The 18171-nt window shown below is 40.5% G+C and overlaps 1 long non-coding RNA gene across 2 annotated transcripts in view; it reads right to left on the bottom strand.

The window, feature by feature from the left end:
* Positions 1-1079: 1079 nt before the first annotated feature.
* The window catches only part of LOC135261480 (uncharacterized), a 52633-nt gene continuing 35541 nt past the window's right edge, over positions 1080-18171 (bottom strand). For both annotated transcript variants that reach the window (XR_010331960.1, XR_010331958.1), the window contains 2 exons: positions 4394-4454; positions 1080-4298 (listed from right to left, as the gene is read on the bottom strand). This is a non-coding gene — a long non-coding RNA (uncharacterized LOC135261480). The remainder of the gene's footprint in view (positions 4299-4393; positions 4455-18171) is intronic.

Raw genomic sequence — 18171 nt, forward strand, 5'->3', positions numbered from 1 at the left:
TTGTGAATTTAGTTAATGGGTCAGCTGCAGGATTGTGGAAGGGAACTGCCCAATGAGGTTCAGCTCCGGCCTCTGGAATTGCCTGAGAGAGATGGCTACACTCCAGACTGTAAGCAACTGTCTGTCTGCGAGACTGTGACACAGGCTTAGGTTCTCAAAGAGAGGACATGAGAAACCTAAAGATGCTGCAGACAGTTTGGATGATCACAATCAGAAAGGCAAAAAAGGCACCATCAGAGACAAAATTGTTGTTCTCTCATTGAAATTAATCTTTTCCACTATTTGTTGCTTTAGTTCTATTTCAAGGATACATTGATCTACGTTTTTCTGAATGCATTTTTACTGTGCTTTTAAATTTTGTAGCAATTTTTTTTTCCCGCCCTGTTTGTTTGTGACTGAATTGTGGTTACAGGCATTGTGTGTATTACCTCTGCTATTGTGCCAACTAATGATATTGTGCTGTTTGTCATATGTCAGTATTTATCTCCCATCAGATACCATTCAGCAAACAGACACCAGTTTCCAGCAACACAATGCTTATTTGTTACCAACACAATGCTTCTTTCATTTTCATATTTGTAATATTTGGATTCAGATCACGCACATCTGGCTCTGTGTGAGTCTATGGAATGTAAACAATAAACAGAGAGCTATTGGCTTGTTTATGCATCGGTGGGTCATATCTCCTAATAAGTAGCTGGCTCTGATAATACACTTATTATGTACTCCTGACAGAGATACTGATGAAGCTTCCTTGATAAAGTGCACATCCTACTACCATATATTTCTACTATGGCCCTGTTTCATGTATACACATGTATGCATATTTTGTAATGTATTATACAATGTTGTGATTTTATATGTACTGTGCTGTACTGTAGGTTCACATTCTCTAATGCATGCATTAAACATTCCTGTGAAATGTGCAGTGTCCATATGTTTGAGCCTCATTACTATTACTTGCATGCATATTATTCATCTAATTAGTGCACTGAGTGAGAAGGGGTGAACTCTCAGTCATAACCTTTAGGATAACTTGAAAACAATAATGGTAACAGGCAGAAAGCAAGACAATAGTATGCAACTTTCATTTTTTATTTAAATAAATAAATAAATAAATAAATAAATAAATACATTCATTTTACGTTGATATGCAGCATGAATACTTGTCATTGTAGTGCAGTTCAGTAAGAAATACATGAGGGGCCATAGAAAAACAGCAGGTAGACACACCCAAGAGCCTTTGAAACACACAGCTGTTCACTACAGCTTGATCCTCCATTTACCTTGCAGTCTGGCCCTTAGCCGCACCATCATGAAACATTAAAATTCTAAATTTCCCATGATAAGGGCTTATGTTATTTGGTGCTAATATGCATAGTAGACATCCTTATGCAGAGCAATTTACATGTGTAAAATGTACATATTACTAATTTATACAGCTGAATAAAAACCAAGTTCCCTGCCTGGGAACTGAACCAGCAAGCTACTGGATTAGAGTCCAAGGTCTTTTATCACCCCTCCCCCCAAACGGCTTGCTTTTTACATGACATAATTTCTTAGAACAAAAGCAGTCAAGCAGAGCTCTGGGCCACCCACCGGACATGATACAGCAGATCAGCGCGCACATTTAATTCTGTTACACTCATGTACAGTAGCCATGCACGGCATAACAGCGGTGAACCAAAGCCATCCAGATTAACACAGGCCTTGGGGACAAGCAGCAGTTGGTCAGTAAAACATTAGCCATGCTGCCTTCCCCCTAATCATTGGTGGAAATGTATGCATGCTGCATCCCTCCCCAACAACATCCCCTTACAGGCAGAAATAAAGCCAACCCCCCCCCCCCCCCCCCCCCCACATAATACATTTGTATAAATTAATAATGTCATGAATGTCAGTTCTGTAAGACATCATAGATACAGCAGTCTGTGGTATAAATGCATAATGCATTTAATGTCATTTTGCATTGGGTTCATAATGTACTTTCACATTACATTGCATCACCCAGTAAGTCATGCCAGTTTATTATAAATTAAGTTAACTACTGTAAAGAACAGTTCATATTTTCAACATGTTGCATCATCCTTGATATGGTTGCCACTGTTTCGCTTTTTGTTATGATCCAATTATTTATACTCAAGTGATTTAAAACAATTTGTTGATTAGATACATTGTCAGTACATGCCTGCTTCCTTACCAATACTTAAGACAAGGACAACCAGACCTTCTCAGAGTAATGTATGGCCTTGCAAATGCTGGGAGTACAAAACGAGTAAAAAACTTGACAGGTCAGCAGGAACAGTGTGTGTGTGTGTGTGTTACGTTACAGCTAACCCCACAGCAAATATAATGAAAATATAAACGTGACAATGTTCATAATGCTTCCCACAGCACATGTGTAGTGCTATTACACATATATTAGCCACCACTCCAGGACTGGTTTCTATTTCCATTTTTCTCTCCCTAAGATACATACATTGTGCACTGTGCTCACACAAAAGACAGCAAAAACAAAAGCCTCTAACTAAATTACCTCCAATTGCTAAGAACAATTAGGTGATTAGTCAGTGAATTAGCACATGCGGCATGCTATGGGTTCCTCATTAAGCCATGAATAGCCAGACTAATTGAATCAGAAGTGGCTGTAGAAGCCTCCATCATGCCAGTGAGTGGCACTGTTCCTCTCTGCATCCTTTCTCTCGTCCATATCTCCTCGTGGTGCTGTCCCATGAATGAAATTTATTTCCTCATCTTTCCTAGAGTAATTGAAAGGACCTCAGGATCGGGCAACGTTATTTTAAAGCTTCAGCGGATATCTCTTCTCTTCTTTTTTTTTTCTTTTTCTCTTTTACACATACATGCACTGACACCCACTGAACCAAGCAAACCTGCAGCATGTGGTTGCCATAGTTTCCACAGTATCACGATACCACGAAACCACACAGAGTTGTACTCATGCCACAGCCACGGATCTTTAAAATAGGGAAGGGAAGAGGAAAACAAACAGATAAAGCCCTCTTCCCTTCCCTGGCTCACTGTGGACAGTAAAGACCTTGTTCCATGTGTGGCCTGATAGCATCTCCCCCGCTAATCCATGTCAACAGGAGCGCATATGTCTCCGTGAGGGAGGAAGCGGGGGACTCGGGCCACGGAACCCGGGGCTTCTCCTCCGGTCCCCGTCTTCCGTGCTGGCAGAGAGCTCTGACAAGCAGTTCCTCTCGCTGAGGTAAACACGAAAGATAATGCCGCCCTTCTCACAAAGCAGTGCCACCCAGAAAGACCCAGCGTGCTCAGGACACACACTCTGCTTTACCTAACCCAACCTTCCTCCGTAAAAAAAAAGTACAGTAAATCCCTGCTTTTTGGTAAGACACCCAGACGTAGAGCGAGCACCCATGTAACTAGGTCACATTATTTTGTGTATTTTAAACAGGCAGTGTACAGTGAGGGGGAAGCCCAAGGCTAGATATTAGATATACATGCAACTAGCGTATGTATATGTAATATATATAGAATGGGACTAGAGACAAATCTTGTGGGGAAATGGTCTGCTCTACCTTTCAGTATAGAGGTAGTTTTATATCACTCATTCACTGAAAAGGAAAGCTTGGGTTGCTAGTAAAGTCTGCTTGCATCATCATCTACAGCAGGAAGGTCAGGTTCTAGACTTGAAAGATGAACTTGAGAGCTCAATTGTATACTTAATGAACACCACAAAAACATAACAATGTTTCCGATTTTCTTTCAGCTTCAGTACTACCAGTAAAACCCACCAGTATATCTGGATTTAAAAATATATAAATATAAGATGAGCAAATTATCCTGCATAAGAATATCTTTCAAGCAAGCACAAATAATGCATGAAACCTCTCAGTAAAGCAGAATTGGTTATTTTTTAACTGGTGTCCCTGCTAAAAAGGATCTTTAAAAACAAGTCCTGATTATATAGTGATGTTCAGTATCACATTATTTGCCCCACTATTAGACTAACTGCATGTGGAGAACATAGATATATAAAAGGGGAAAAGGGATATACAGCAGGACTTCTCTTCAAAATGCAGTCCCAGGCCCTGTCCAAAAAAGGAAGAAAGGGAAGGAAGGAGCAGGGTTTTAAGTCACGCCTCCGCCACTTTGATCCTCATCACAGAGAGGGGTTGCAAGGCCGGATGCCCCAGAAAACATGTGGAGCGAGGGAGGCGGCGGCTTGCAATTAAAAGCCCCTGAAGATGTGTCAGGGCTTTTTTAGATACGGCCAGCTGTTTGCGAGCTTTCCTGTTTTGACGGCTCCCGTCCCACTGCAAAAAAAACAAAGCCTTTGTTAAAGAGCTAAATTGGCATCAAAGCCCTTTTTTATGTGCAGTCTGCAGAGGAAGAGAGCGCAGTGACTCACCCACTCACAAGCGTCATCCACCCATTCACGTTTCCACGTTCGCGCCGCGGCCCCCCTCCGTCTGAAACACAACATCGTTGCACGTTCACGTGTCTCGAATCACAGCGTGCGTTTTTATGGTGTGGCAATTTTTAGTTTGAGTGCTAAATTGTTCCTCGCGCACCGGCGAGAACAAAGAGAAGCAGAGCACTTAGACCGGCTTAGCTTTGAGCTCTCCGTGGCGCACACCGAGGCAATAGGTGGCTAAAGTACCTGTCGCGCACTGAAAGGGAAACAGAACAGGTTCTAATACATGGGTATTTAATGTGTGTACTGTTCCGTTTATGTGCTTTACACTTTTCTAAAATCCATACTTCAGCCCCACTTGCCCAACATTACCATGCATGACCATTTTAAAGACTGTCACAAACAGCCATCAACAAATTCACAAGAACCTCACAGAAAAGCCAGAGAACTGAACACGTGTGTGTATGTGTGTGTGCATGTGTGCGTGTGTGTGTCTATTTTTTTATTTAAAGATGGGGAAATAGATGCTATTGTTACCGTTTCCATGGCAACTTTTTGACAATACATTCTCTAAATCATTGAAATGATTTAAATAAATCAAGACACTACATATAATTTATATGTCACAGTCATTTGTGAAGAGGGAATATATGTTGTTGATGTAGAAAATACAAAATGTAATGACCCCTGAAAACTGATGCCTTCCTCAAATTATTTCTTCTGAAAAGTAGGGAAGAATGAGAGCTGTCACTGTAAACACAGACACCCCCATTACACAGCCAGCCTACATGTTATCCGAATATAAGATGGTTACAGAATGCAAAACATTGAGGTGCCAATAATTCTGTGTCAAATAAAATTGCTGTGAAAACCCTCAAACAACTTTATTTTTCTTTTTCTGAATCCTCTGCCACATTATGTATGTAGAGAGAATGTCAGGAACCCCTGTCTAATCTATATGTTAAAATGTTGCATATTCTCAAGTTTGTGAAGTTTAAATGTTGGTGTAAGCACAACACAGGCACTATTTGTTCATACATGAGGTCTGTGTGCACCCTTGGCCAAATTTCTTTTAGATTTGTTGTTACTGGAGGTACCTGGGTAAGGATCCCTTTTGTATTAAAAAGCTTGAACATAATAACACTAATTAGACATGCCGTAGCTAATATAACCTGTTATTTTTCAGCCACACCTTAATTGCTTAGTCAGGTGAACTTCATCACATAACTTTATGGGAGATGTCCACCTCAAGTCCTATGGGTTACAAATGCGAGCTCCACATCTGTATCGGCATTTTAGAGCACACAGAGTGCGAAAATGAAATGGGGTATATCCACGGGGACTCTGGAATAATAGCACAAATAAAACAAAGCTTTGTTTCCTCTGAAGTTCACATGTGGGGCTGTCGCAGGCTGCTATTATGCAGTGTAACTCCTCCTCTGGGATTCCATCTGGCCAGGCCTTCATTGTGGGTTTTGTGCATGGTAAATTGGAGACTGCATTTCTGCAGCTGTAAACTACAAAGAAGCCCTTTCCAAAGGGTTGTAAAGAGCCACAGTGTAATCAAAAAAGGCAAAAGTACATCTGTTCGAGTGTAGCGGGTCCCCTTCCAAATTCAAACAGGAGGAAGAAGGACCAACCTTGAAAATTCAGGAAACTTTGGTTTGGAGTAAGGCACAGGTGTAGACTATCCCTCTTTCCAGTAACAGGCTACACCATGCAGAGAATGAAACAGAGCTGGCTAGTGATAAGGAATGGCCACACCTGCATAGCATGCTAAAGCAAGTGATGCAGTTCTTACTTTTTAATATTTGTAATCTTTTATATAGATACATGAAGCCCTCAAAATGTTGTTGTGTCACTAGAGCCGCATAAAGTTCCAGGATAGGGCTCTCTTTGAAGTAACCATTAGCATATATAGTTTAATCTGCAAAATTGATAGCCTCTTCTGCATGCATGATAATGTGGAAAATACAACCTGCTTACAGCGTAAATAGTCCTGACAGTTTAATGCCACACCATTCAGCAACATGAACGCAGGGCTAATAAGGAATACCTTCCCTCTGAAGTACATTCTGTTAACATACAGAATTGCTGGATAAAGGCAGGAGAAGGTTCTGCAAACTACATGATGTTATGGCACCCACAATAAATTAACCGCTAAAATAAAATAGAGTAAAAACTGCATCACATTGAATATTATTAGCAGTGAAAAGGCTGCCAATGAACATATTTTGTAATATACTCGGCGCAAATATTTTGCGTTTTATTTAAATATATTCCGAGGATATAGATTTTATATCACCATTTAAGTGTTACAGGCACATTGAGGATAATGAATCCAAAAGGAACAGCCAGCTGAAAGCACCAAGTGCATATAAATGATCAATACCAGCAGCAGAGTGCGTGCACTAGGTTACACCACTCAATATTTTCCCCTGTGGTTTATTGTCAAATATGCATTTCTTCCCTCCAAATTCATTTTGAGCTCTGATTACACGTACTTCAGACTGCGTTTCAGAAAACAGCCCTAGGTGGCCTTTAAAACAGAAACTGGCATCTGGCCCAAAGTGCTTTTAAAAGGACCGTAATCCCCGATCATGTCCTTAAACCAGCTCTCTGTCTCAAACCCCCCCAGGCCACCTGCGGAGCCTTGAGAAGCTGTAGGCGTGACAGGAGCCCCACTTCAATCGCATCAGTTCCCTCCTAGCTGTCTGCTGGCACGCCGCTGACCTCCTCTCCCCCCCCCCCCCCCCGCTGAGTTCTCATGGCATGCGCAGAGCTCCTCCTTCATCAGCGCCCGTCCACGGGGCCTGACACACCGCAGTCTCTCGCCACATCGATCCGCCCAATCGGCTGTGGGGTCTCGGTGCAGGAGAAGTGCAGACCTCCCATGACTCTCCAGCAGGGCTGTCTAACTAACTCAAATCCTGAGGGCCCATGGCGCCGGTTTGTGCTTCTATCCACTTTGGCTTAACCAATCAGATTACCGAATATTTTATGCTTAGCAGCTCATACTGAGCAGAGACTGAATGGAATGAAGATGTGATGTATCAATAATTGTGTAAAAACTAAGAGGTCACAGCCTGGATTCAATCGATATGTGGCCTTATTGTTGACTTACTGATAAAGTTCTTACTTCTTCTATTTTTTCTTCACAAACACTGCTCAGTGAGTTCATTTTGTTGAATGCTAAACTTGCCAAATGTGTGCGAGGAAAAAAAAAAGCCAAAACTTGCAATTAACTGTGAGTCACAGTAAGGACAGACATTGATTAAATCCAGGCCTGAAGGAATGATTGGGAAAATCCAGTAGTTTGGAACTGATGTGGAAGTAAAGTAGCAAATATCCTGTCATCATGGCCCTCAGCCAAGTTTAGGAAGGATGCTGGGATTTGCATCCAATTTCAAACTGAGCTTTTTGCAGGAACCTTTGATTTATATACCTGGGACCACCTATGAATGGTAATCTGTAAAGGACACGACTGCACGTTTCACTAATAGCAGCGTGTCACCTTGTGGCAAAGTGTGGAGTGATGAGGTGATTTTAGAGGCACTTTTAATCAGTCACACTCCGATGAGAGAAGCAACGCAAAAGAAAAAATCTGGGAATCCAAACTGTTAGACCCAAACAACATAAAAGATAATACCTGGCATTCCTCGGTGAAAGATAAACTGTTTCTTTGAATTCATTGCACAGCACTGATGGCATAGTCGCTAATGAGACACTTTCATCTCCACATTTCAGAGTGATTTTTGCAGCTGGCAATGGCTGTAGACTCACAAAAAGTAATTAAGACCTTTTGGGGATATTGTTTGCAAAAAAGGGTAGGCTCTCAATGCTTTTAAAATTAAAACTGTGTGCAACTTTGATGTTGAGAACTGATTAGTCTTAGGAAAAGGAATTCAGCATAAAAAAGATAATAAATTCAAACTATTCTAAACACTAAAAGAAAATCCAAATCTTCATATAGACAAGCGAAGGCAGTAGAATCACTGCTATAAATCAATAAAGCAGAGCTATAAGCCATAAGGCTATGAAATAAGTTTCGAGCATAATGCACCATTTTAATGTCAAACTTGAATTATTGCATTCAATCTTCATTTACAAATGGATCACTGGTAATATATATATATATATATATATATATATAGAGAGAGAGAGAGAGAGAGAGAGAGAGAGACTGAAGCGATTAAATGCACCTGCCTCTCAATTAATTTTACTCGGATTTGTCAGTAGCAGGAGCTGCCCACTGATTTTTGTTTTGTAAAAGTTATCCCCACTATTCCAATCACCTCAATTTGATAGTGCAATTCTTCAGCCAGGAGGTAGAACAAATTGGTGAAATCAGTTTGTTAAATTCATGGGTAGAAGAATCATATGACTTTTACATTGTGACCCCTGGACTTTCCACCTCTGGCACTTGTTGCTGCTAATACAGTTGCACATGTTATTTTAATATAATTTCCCACTGCTGTGCATGAGATCTATTGGTTAATTTAATAAATGAATGTTTATATATATATATATATATATATATACTGCATGCTCTGCCTCTTTTTCAGTTTTTTTGTGATTTTCAACAACTTTGTCATGACTGCTCCGTGACTTTAGCCAATATTTTCATGAACAAACATCCAGTCTTATTCATAACTAATTTTTTGACTGCATGAACCAGTGATAGAAACCAACATATTTCCTTTCTTCTCATTCCTCCCCTCTCCTGTCATTTTCATTTAAAATGTCATTAGAATTCACTTATTTCAAAGCTCTTCTGTAACAAATATTTAAGAAACAAATACTCATAGCCAGCACACCCTCTGGCTATTTACCATTCCTGTATAGTAACTGCGTAAAGGTAAGCTAAGAATAGGCTAAGGTTTCTTCCTCAAGCGAACATGAATGTCCACAGCAAATTTCATGCCAATCCGGCCATTGCTTTTCCAGACATGTCTGTCATGGATGGACAGACAAATGATGGAACAACATAACATAACTTCCTTGGCAAAGGTAAAAATTGAGTCAGAAAAAAACTATATTTTCCAGACACTTCCTGGTTAAGCTCTGCTCCTTGGTTTCTATCCAGATTCAGATACAGACACAGATCATTCTGATAGCTGAACAGATACAGATAGTGACTTTGTTACATACCCCAAATATATTTGCTTGATATGAATAATCTCACATATCTTTGAGTCAAGATACAGTGCAGATTGTGTACATTAACTATACCCACAAAGAGAACCTATTAATTAATATTAGACAATATTATGATATTAAACTCCTAATCACAAAATGAGCTTCTTTATTCTGTGGTAAAATATAGCATTTTAAAACAAATTTCAACAAAGGCAAGACAGGAGATACGCAAGCTTCGTTAGATAAAAAAAGCAACAGAAGGCACATCGACAGCTGGCTTAAATCAGTCAGAGCTGAATAGCTTGACACTTTCCGGCAACAAATTGGGATATCTTCCATATTAGTCTAATTGAGTGTCTGATGTGGTTGAAATTTTGGCAGCAGGGTGACAGCCTGCAAAAAAAAAAAAAAAAAAACGTAATTTATAGGGAACATTTAAATTTTGCTTAATCTTTCAAAACGTGTGTCCGTGACAATCAAGCTTGAGTTTGTCTGTGCGAGAGCTCCAGCTTATTGTCCCTGTCTCTGTCCCTGTGCTGTCAGCCAGCAGCCAGGCACTTAGAACGTGAATTCAGTTCACCAGGCTGATTATTTATTTAAAGACTCCACAGGATACTGAGTAAGGCCCTGCTCCCAAGGTCATTGTGTGTGTGTGTGTGTGTGTGTGTGTGTGTGTGTGTGTGTGCGTGCGTGAATGTGTGTGCACGCAAATCTATCTGTATTAAATTATTTGATAGCTGCAATAAAGATGAGCTGTAATTTATGTTCAGGTACACCCAGGTATATATTTCCTCTTAGCTTCCTGTGGCCTGTCATCTCATTGATATACATTGTTTTGTAGCCCTCTAAATACTCGACCTTCCCTGCTACACTTGTGTCCTCATGTGGCAGTTTTCTACAGCATTATGATCTTATTTTTCTTAAACCCTGCACTGCAAGAATACGTATCTGATCAAAGAAATTCATTTGGCCATTCTTTACCATAATTGAAAGTGCGGCTTGCAGTCGGGATATAGTAATGATAATAAACATTTAAATTGCACAGTTATATGGGGAAATGTATGCTCTTGCTCTGTCTATGACCCAGGGTTGGGTATAATGCAAATTCCTCATGAAGCAGTTAAATTTAAGTGCAAGAACAGTTCAGATTGAATAGCAATGAAATGGTTTATCTTAATTCGGTACATTTGTAGCTGGATATTATATCAGGGAGGATGGAGCATTTTCAGTATTGTTATGCTGGATTCGCATTAGTCTAACAAGCAGTCCAAGGCATTGAACCCTCTTGCATTATTGTGAGCATAATACTTCAGCTGCCTATATTCCTGGTACATACCAGGTTAGGTAAATCATTTGCTTGAATTAAATTAAATCTTTACTTTTTTATTATTTGTCGGAATATAAGTTTTAAAAATACCTGTGTCAAAATAGCAAAGCCATACAATATGTGTTCAGTAGCACAATACCGGCATATCAGCGAGGAGCCTAGTCAAGGCTTGCCCATGTCAGAGATGTTTACAAGACCTGAGTCATGCTCTCAGTGAAACTGAGAAAGAGACGTGTAAAAACTTGTGATTTTCTAAAGAATGGTGCGCTGACACTAGGTGCGACTAGGCTATTTTAATCCTGGAGGGCCAGTAATGAAGCAAAAATAAAGTGAAAAAAAATCAGATAACAAGTGACTCAGACTGGGCAGAAGTTCAGGTTGATGCAGTCACATGACACTGACTACACAGAAAACCTCTGAAATACAGAGAGTGCTTAGCTTGCATGAGGACAGGAGGCCCTTTATGATAGATCTGAGATGCATATCATGACTGCATATTTGAACTACAAGGCGATACCTTGGTAAAAAAAGAATGCATATGTTACTTCACAACAAAAATGTGTTAAATATTTAAATAAATTACATTTTCAAAAACATTATGTCAAACTTTTATAGCAGCATCTAAAAATTACGTAAAATCTAACAATTCTTTCTCTACCACTCTTCTAATTACCCGAAATGTCATAGGAATGGAGTGCTTTCGGTGCATTGTCACACATGGCATTTTATCAGAAGAAGGGCAGATCCAGGCATATCTCAGATCTGCTGCTTTTGTACCTCACAAAGACCCCTCATGCTGTGAACTGTGTTCATCACCAGGCATAAAACTCATGTCTACAGATTCTACAGATCCGTCAGAGCCAGGAATGAAAGAATGTGAAGCTAATCAGGGTATAAAAAAAGGCTGAATTCTCCAACGCTGTGTGAAGACACAAACCTAAAGACACTCCACTCTCAGCGCTAACAATGATGCCCTGCTTTAACTCAGTTCACTTTGGAAATGGGAGAACTGTGTGTAAAAAGGGCTGCAATGCCTACACGGTTTACCAATATGGATGCAAGTACCCACAAAGTAAAGTTTACAGTCTGCATTTGGACCTCATATTCATTACTTAATTTGAAATCCAATGTGTTGGAGTACAGACCTATAAAAGCAAAAATTGTGTCACTGTTCAAATACAATATTTATGTATTGCACTGTGTGTGTGTGTGTGTGTATGTGTTCATTAGGTTATTGGCACGTATGACAATTGGATCAGGAATGACAGGCATAACAGGTTAACAGGTAACCCGTACATGACTCATTTCTGTATTAGCATGTAATCCAACTGTATTGATTTGAAAATATACAAAAATGCAAGATATGAATGTTGGATAAGAATGTCTGTGATGAAAATAAAAAATACCTGAATGATGTTAGAACAGTCCCAGAAACATATATTTTCTGAGTTGTTTACATATCAAGACTGGAGATGCATAAATGAAAAGATTAATCTGCCAAACATTTAAAAACCTGCCAGCATCAAACTGTAAAAAATATTGCTATCCTGGGTCTGACCAAATGCCAAATTATCTGAGAATATATAGAAGTGAGAACACACAGAAAACTAGAATTTATTTAAATCTCTAGGCTTGCAACGTACAACCAGTGGAGTGATTGCATATTTACATTAATCTCATCTCTAATATTGCAAAGTAGACCTCTCCATACCTTTTCCATTCTGCATGTTTTGCATCGCACTGTAGGTTCCTCTCACTTTGATGAATAATTTAAATTGTGCATTCCAAGAGCAGCATGACACATCAGCCATGCAGCAGACATGCAGATTTTGTATATTTTTGTAAACCATCAAGGGAGACGGTCTTTCTGTAAAGTGCTGCTAACCATCTTCAGTGAATAAATTCCTTTTGTTATGGTAATGATCGCAGCGGAGGGAAGAGGGTGAAGAGCAGCACGATCAAACACCAAAAAAAATAAACAAAATGTGTCATTCGGGTCAGGAATAATAAAGCAATATATTATTTATGACTCACTGTCTAGTCCACAGAAGTCATTGTGGGAAACATGATTCTTTCACAGCGTCCCACATAACAAATTAATAAAGATGTTTCTTTTTTTGTGATTGTTTATTTGTGGAGGGGTCTTCAATGCCACAAATGAGGGAGAATGTAAGACGCAAGCCTATAAGTTTTGATTAGGGTCAGCATTCTTTTTAAGCTAATTCTTAATTATTGATGGATAGAAGGCAGGGCTGAGAATGCAATAACCCCGTTCCTTTTCATAAAACGAAACCATCATAGAATGACAGGTGAATGACATGACTACAAGCCTTCGGCTGCAATAAGAGACTTTTTCTTCACACAAAACTAATGTACCACTTCAGCCTCACTCTCAAGTAGGTCTACTGGTTTTTCTAAGTTCACTGTCATTTTCCAAATAGAAATACATTTATAAAAGTTTTTTTTCTCATATCTATAACCTTTTTATTTTGATATAGATATATGATATAGATAATGTTTATTTGTTGTTATGTAGCGACAAAAATAAATGCTACGTATAACTGCCTATGGCTCTGTCTGAATGAATCAGACCACAGCTCAGTCCAGCTTTGCTCAGACAGGCTAACTGCATTCCTCTCAGCGTGAACAGGGGATGATCTAGTTCTTTAGTGAAGCAGAGCATATCACTTGAGTTATTTCAGGGATTCCACCCACATTGGCCCAGAGTTTCCCTGTGACCAGGGCCAACCCACCAGGCCCCACATTCATACAGAATCTCACCATAGTAGATTGATTTAACGATAAGATTTCCATATGTCCATATCGTAACCTTTTACATAATGAACTAAACGGCAAAACTGATCCAAGATCAGCATTCATAATCGTGATGACATACTCTTTATGAACACAGTTTCAGGCATGAACCATTTTTTAATGTAAAGATGACTCTTAAGGTGTGCAGGATTCCTGTCCATCGGGACTGGACCTGTGCATCCCTGCTCTACGATACGAGTGACCTCAGCGGAGACACTCGGTTAAACATCTGGCAAAACAATCATGCGGCGATGGCCTCGTATCTTGTTCTTTCCTGTGTTTTAAAACTCATTTCCCAATGTCACCATTTCAGAATGACCCAGAAAAATGGGTCAGATCCGTCTATAAGACTTAGCAGGAGTGTTTTTAAATGTGTCTAGGGCGGATGCCCTTTCCATCGGTTTGTTTCCTTCCTATCCCATCATATGCATTGTGCTTTTCTCCTTCCCAGCTGAACAGATTTCTTCAATATTTTATTTCATGTAAGAAAACATAGAAAATGTTGATAAGCGAATCATGTCTGTGCGTGTGTGTGCGCGCGTGCGTACATGCGTGCGTGTGTGTTTCTCCTTTTTCTCCCTCCTAAATTGGAATGCTCAATCATATTCACAAGTTGCACTCTTTCCCAACACATTGATAAAGTGTATACATGCATGTGCTCTCCTTCAAAATATGTGCAGTCAGCCACCGCAGTGCAGAAGTTACCTAATGTGCAGCTTGAGCAAGCAGACTGTGGGCACTTGATTAACCAGATTTTTTCCTTTTTCTATAAATTTAGAATGAAAAATTGCATTCATGAGCTGATCTCATCACTGCAACATGTGCAGCTTTTGCAGGGTTGGACAGTAGGTGCTTGGCCAACCAGAGGGGGTCGCTGGTGCGCAAAGACATGAATCATTTTGCCAAATGGATCCTCCCTCTCTGGGAAACACAATATGGCCAGTCATGCTAGCCACTGCTGGGACTGGGACAAATGTGGATTCGATACCAGACAGTGGAACCCGCCACACACTGAAACATGGCGCACCACCCAGCCGGATACAATTTGGGTTATATTAGCTTCCCATCACTCTCATAGCCTTCAAGTTAAAATGACCCGTTTCACTAAAAAGCAACGAGATCCACCGTTTCTGGGCCTCTCAAATGCACAAAGAAAATACTTCCCACTTGTCATCTTTTTTTGTGAAATCCAAACTTACATAATTTCTAAGAAAAACAGATCCCACAGAAATGAAGCAAATCCGACATGATATTTTCACTTAAATGAGGTTTGGGAAGAATTCAGTCTGAGCGCATTTGGCCCACCGCTGCTCCCTACCGTAGCTGTCTATTATCAGAAATGCACCCTGTGTGAGGCGGTTCACCCATAGTTCTTATCTTAAATTAACCTAAATTAGCACATGGCCATGTTCCCTTCTTGGCTCACTTATTGTGCCAGTGGGCAGTGCCCGCTCTCCGCTCTCTCGTTAACCTCCCAACTAACGAGGGCCTTTGCTGAGCCACAATCTCCACCTTCTACACCTTGTTCTGTTGCGTTCACTAGCGGAAGACACCCTACAATCTTGTATACTAGGCTGGCTCCCATAAACACCAGCCAATCTTCTAGCAAAAACTATGTGGCCACAAAATAACACTTTCCTAAACAAGCAAACAGAGGTAATCTGCCTGTCTCTGACAGAGAAGGCAGGCATTTTGGATGACCCGAGACTTAAAAGGGTTTATCTGAGCCACCAGAGTCCGGCTCAACAGCAAATTGCAGTGTCCAGAATGCACTCAAAAATTAGCAAGGGAAGGAATTGAGGTTTATAAAGTGGGGGCACAAAAACATCTGATGTTATCGACGGTTGAGAGGAGAACACAGCATGGCAGTAGGGTTGGGAAGACCCCCGGCGCTACTTCTGTCTTTTGTTCGGCATGCATCTCAAGCTGTCATCTTCCTTTCAACAACCGGCCTGCTCGTAATGGGCGAACAATTGAGGGAAGGATAGGGGAAAATCAACAAGGCTGCATTAGCTTTTGTTAGAGTTTGAGAAAATCCCAAAAAAAGAAAAGAAAATCTTTCCCCTGTATACCAGAGAGGGGCAGGAGACCGTCGGGAGATGCGTGGGGCCCGGGGTTGAAGCCGCTGATCAAACGCAGGAGAAGTCCCAGCTCGGGGAAGAAGGGGCCTTGGGAGACGGGGTCAAAGTTGGAGCGGCAAAACATGAACGGGGGCCCCCACCTCCCTCTGCTAAAGCTGTTATTTTAAGCTGTCGGAGCAGAATTCCCGCCTGGTTCTGTGCTTCCTGGGGACTGGACCCGGTGAACAGCCATCACTCACTGCCAGGATACACAGAACAGTTTGAGAGAGTGCAGCTTCATCGCCGCGTTCATTCAAAGGGTCGGGTTGAAAAACCCACATACACGGACAGCCAAGGGCGGAGGTCAACCAGCTGTCCTTTGGGTTTAAATAGCCCTTCATATAAACACTTAAATGTTGGGGAAGGAGTATTTTAAGGCACGAAAAGGCAGAGAAGAGTCACGACCTATAAACATTTTAGAGATTTCAGCCATGCAAAAAAATTTTTTAACCGATTGACGCAAGTTACTTATGGTTACTTACAGCACATTTACTCCCCTTGAAATTAATGGTTCCTTACCTTCAGTCCATTTACAGACCTTATACCCTTGCATGAATTCCATGCTTAATAAACTCAAGATGTCTGATAGTTCATCTCCGTTGTAATGACAAAATCTGAAACATGCCTCTTTTCTTCTTGGTGCCCCCAGTGGTGGGAAGAGCAACCAGCAACAGTCAGAACTGTTGTTTAGCTTTGGCACCATATGAAACCCCATCTTTTCAGACCATACCTTGGCTCCCTGAATGTGTGTAGATTCAGCTGATCAATCCATATCCATAAATCTTGTATAGTGCATTCAGGTGCTAATCAGGTGCTCAGTCCCTTTAGCTGTACTTATACTTATACTTGTGTGTGGGTTATATTCTACATTCAGGTTTTATAGCCTATGTGAAGTTGCTCTGTATGAGTGTGAATCAATAAATAAATCATTAGTAATTCATGTTTGTTTCACTGTATTTGAAAATAAAAAACCAAGCAAGTAATCACATGATATTTCCCTTTAGAGATGGATTTTGGAGAGAACTGAATATGTGTACCTTCAATAGCTGTTAAACAAGGCAGACCAGTAATAACAGAACAAGCAGCTGTACTTATTTATTCAAAGACAAACTGCCATTTTGTTCTGCATGCAAATATGCAGGGTAACAGTAGAGGTCATATCGTAAAAACAGCCAACAGGAACTTCTAGCATATCACATTTAAACTTCCTCCCACCCCTGAACATTCTTTTCATCCGCAGCCGACACCTAGAGCCAAAGTCAGCAGTGAAAGAGATGTGCGGGTTCAGAAAAGAAATCCAGGGGGAAAAAAACGAAGAAGCGTAATAGTTAATGAGCCTTTCAGACAAGTGTCCACCCTCCGCTACTTAAAGCTTTCGCCAAACAGACCTAAGTCACCAACTGCAGCATGTGAGCTCACCCAGGCTTAGCGCTCTGTGTTCCGCTGGATCATTAATCTCGCAGCCAATGGCTGTCCTCAAAACTGAAAATGAGACTGAGGAGAGATTCATGTTATCCTTGGGCACAGCAACTATATGTTACCTATGACACAACACTTAAAACTTACAGAGGAGACAAAATCTTTTTTTTTTTAATTAGGCTATAGGTCAACCCTGCTCTTACTTAAGAAACTAGTGGCCCCTAGCGTGTTCAGCAATAGACTAATCTTGTTTTTGCGAGGCCCAAAAAGTAAGTGGTTTTGGTGGGTGTATATACGTCACCGGGGTTCCTCAAGTTACCACTTAAGCTAATTCCTCCCACCAGGTGCAAGCAAGTTATCAGTCATCAGCGAAAAGATGTGCCTCTCTTCCAATCAATCCTGGCTCTGGTGTCATGTGGAAAACAGTGACTGGCTCACAGGAGGGTGCATCAGAGGAGCATGTGCGCTTCAGCTGCAGCGCGCCCTGCATGTGTGGTTGCGGGTACGGTTTGTGAAGCAGTGACTCAAAAGGCACTAATGGCAACTAAAGACTGGAGGGAAAACATAAGAACTCACAAGCAGTCTTGGTAGTGATTGGACAACGGCTCATTTCATGATTCATCCGTTACCTCAGCTGGACTGGTTCCGTAGGTGTTTTTCATAGTCTATATATAATGTCAATTAAAGGGTCATTTGTTAATATTTTAATTTTTAATCATTTTAGATTATACTATATGCTACTCCTTATTAATATTTAGCTACATTATTGATGTTTCATGCATGAATATTTTAAACATTTTAATATTTTTCTTTTGATGTGACATTGTACTATATAAAACCCACATATGTCAGAATGTATATGCACATATGCTTTCTGGCAGATGGATTAAATATTGAATTGAATACATATTCTTTCTTTTGTTCTGAGCAGTCATTATGTATCTGTGCTTCAT

Source organism: Anguilla rostrata, chromosome 8 (assembly GCF_018555375.3).
Source record: "Anguilla rostrata isolate EN2019 chromosome 8, ASM1855537v3, whole genome shotgun sequence".
Classification (NCBI taxonomy): domain Eukaryota; kingdom Metazoa; phylum Chordata; class Actinopteri; order Anguilliformes; family Anguillidae; genus Anguilla; species Anguilla rostrata.